The following is a 3,235-nucleotide window of genomic DNA, read 5'->3' on the forward strand; positions in this document are numbered from 1 at the left end:
TGATAGAATGAATATGGCATCAAATTTATGCTAGCCCCAGAATCGGCTAAAGCATAAGTCTTCAAGTTATTACCAAACTCACATGGAAGAGTGAGGCATCCAGGATCTCCCATCTTCTTAGGTATGTATCCCAATACCACTCTTGAAGTTTGCTCACTAAGAATAACTTTAGAGTTTTTCTTTAATTGTTGACGAGTATCTATAAGATCTTGTAGGAACTTCGCGTATTTTGGAATTTTTGAAAGTGAATCAATAAAAGGGGTATTAATAGGAATACCCTTTATTTGCTGAATAAACTCCAGATATTCCCCTTCCAGTGGACTGAGATGTGCTCGAGACGGAAACAGAAAAGGCGGTAGGTAAACCGGAACGGATTCTGAATTTTTATGTTTAGACCGAGTCCACAATGTGAGCATAGCGGGCTCACGACGTGAGTCAGGTGTTTCAGCAACAATATCGTTTTCGAGCTTCGACTTCTTTAGAATTGGTCAGGATGGCTTTGGCTCCACCTCTAGTGCTTCTAAAAACTCAGAGATGGCCTCTTCTTCAATATCAATCGCCATAACATGGGATTGAGTCTTCTTTTCAGGAATTTGAGGAAATAGCTTCTCATTCACCAAAGTTGTAAGTTGGCTAAGTTGAGCTTCAAGGTTATTGATGGAGGCTTGTTGATTTCTCAGTGAGTTTTGCTGGTCAATCATCATGGCTTCATGATTTTTCATCAAGGTCTGCTGTTCTTTCATCATTGTTCTTTGATCCTTCAATGCTGCATCAGTATCATCATGTCTCTTCTCTGAAGCTTCCATGAAACGAACCAACATAGTCTCCAAATCAGCTTTCTTCTCAGCTGGTGGTTGCTCTTTTTGGTAAAAACCCCAGCCAGTCTGCCTGTATTTCTCCTCCTTCTGTTTCTTGTACTCATCATAAGGCAGTCACTCCTTCTTTGGCTTCCTCCAATCGTCATCATACTTGTCCCCACTGGAGTAGCAAACTTGAGCCTTCTTGTTCCCATAATCATCCAAAAGGCAATCCTTAGTCAAGTGTGGCCCACTACATTTCTCAAATCCAACTCTTATTGCATGAATTGATTGGTCCATTTGGGTCAATCTCCGGTCCATAGTATTGAGCATCGCCATCATAGCAGCCATCTCTTCAGAATGTGCACCCCCACTGCCTTTTGCTCCATCTTGTCTTGGGTTGTGGTACTCACGAGAGTCTCTTGCGAGTTCTTCAACTAACTCCTTGACCTCCCTTGGATTTTTCTTTGTCAATGGCCCTTGAGAATCAAGGAGTTGTCTTGTCATAACATTGACCCCATCATAGAAAATAGACATCTCTTCTTGAACATTTAGATCATGTTGAGGACAATTCCTTAACAACTCCTTGTAGCGCTCCCAAGCTTTGTACATTGACTCCCCCAGTTGTTGCTCAAAGTTGGCTATTGCCTTCTTGAGTTTAGCTATCTTGGAAGGTGGGCATAACTGATCTAGAAATTGCTCACGCATTCGAGCCCATGTAGTGATTGTACTAGAAGGAAGTGCTTACAACCAGTCTTTTGCAGCTCCTTTGAAAGTGACTGGTAGCATCCTTAGTAAGATGGTATCGTTATTGACATTCGGGACATTGAAGTAGTCAACAATTTCGTTGAACTCATCTAGATGCTTAAATGCATCCTCATGATCCTTCCCATAAAATGGGATATCCTTAAGTGCAGTCAGGATGTGTCCCTTCAGCTCGAATGTGGCAGCGGCAGGTATCGCTGGTTGTACTAAACCTGGACCAACGTCTTCTCGAATACGCTTATTGTAAGCTCCCATTGACATTTCTTCAATGTTTTCCATCTCGTTTCTTGGATCATTCTCGGGTTCACTCGTATAAAGTCGAAACTCGGTCTCGGAGTCGTACTCGGATTTGGTTGGGAAAGGTATTTGATCTAAGTTTTCAACCTTGCTCTTGTCCTGTGAGGATGAACTCGATTCTCCCGTTTTCTTCCCCGACTTCTTTGAGAACACTGACTTGAATTCTTGTAAAGGTGTCTTCTTTGGTGTTTGATCGTCTTTCACGTTCTTATCCTTCTTTTTGTGAAGGGCTGACTCTGGATCTTCAAGTGGTGGTACCAAAGGTGTGTTGGAACCTCTGGTTATGAACACCTGCAAAACGAACAAAATAAAAACGTAAAACTGAACAAAAACTAAATAAAAATCGCCTACTGTCTGTCCACCACGACGTGGTAAAGGCTACCACCTTGTGTTGTCGCAGAAAAACAAGCAGAAAAGAAAAATGAAAAAAAAAACGAGAAAATACTGAACTCACATCGTGAGTTAGGTACTGGAACAAAAAATAAGATGAAAAAGTAACTTTTTGCAGGTTTTACCCCACAAAAAAGGATCGATTAATCTAAAACAAATAAATAAACTATCAAATAAGTCGTTCCCCGGCAGCGGCGCCAAAAACTTGATGTGTGCAAATGGTTACACCTAATTTTAAATTTTTAACCTAACTACCTTAACTAACTACTTGCACCTAGGCAGTGTACCTAGTCAGACTATAGTATAGCTTTGGGTAAGTCGGGTGTCGATCACAGGGAACGGTATTGACTAATTAATCTACTTACTATTAAACTAACCTAATTATCAACAAAGGAGAGGGTTTTATCTAATTTTGCAAGATTAGACTAACTTAACTCAAATTCAATCAATAATTAAAAACACTCCTGTTTAGTTCGAATCCACTTCTTCTTTATGGTTAGCTAACAATTATGGATTATCAAGTTGATTATTATTGTATTAGTAATTTAAGTCTAAACTTACCAATATTAAACTAATTCATGTAAAACTATGTATGGTCACACACAATCAAACACAGAACCAGTTATGGATTATGAATATGCTATGTAAGATTATGCAAACACAATTATGGTCATAATTTATGTTCTCTAGCACAGTTAACTTTAATTACTTTAATTACTATCTAAGATTGGTCAATCCTAGCTCTAGCAATTCAATGATCACTAAATCACTAGGTTTCAAGTTCATGTAATTTAATTGTCACTAAGCTACACAGAACATGAATTTAAGCAACTAAAGAAACAAATATTAGCATGCTAGGTAATAATAATCAAACACGAGCAAACTACCAACTTAGCAAATCCATAGTAAATTAAACTAAACCATAAGTCAGAAGCTTCATCTAGCTAAACAAGAGTAGCTAGATTCAACTGCTCATAGCAACAAAC

The 3,235-nt window shown here is 38.9% G+C and overlaps 1 non-coding gene across 1 annotated transcript; it reads left to right on the forward strand.

Annotated features, from left to right (window-relative positions):
- The first annotated feature begins 1,350 nt into the window (after positions 1-1,350).
- Positions 1,351-1,457, forward strand: LOC145123035 (small nucleolar RNA R71). The gene has a single exon (XR_013714914.1). It is a non-coding gene; the product is annotated as a small nucleolar RNA R71 (small nucleolar RNA).
- The last annotated feature ends 1,778 nt before the right edge of the window (positions 1,458-3,235 follow it).

Source organism: Lactuca virosa, chromosome 6, assembly GCF_052849685.1.
Source record: "Lactuca virosa cultivar CGN04683 chromosome 6, Lactuca_virosa_CGN04683_v6, whole genome shotgun sequence".
Classification (NCBI taxonomy): Eukaryota; Viridiplantae; Streptophyta; class Magnoliopsida; order Asterales; family Asteraceae; genus Lactuca; species Lactuca virosa.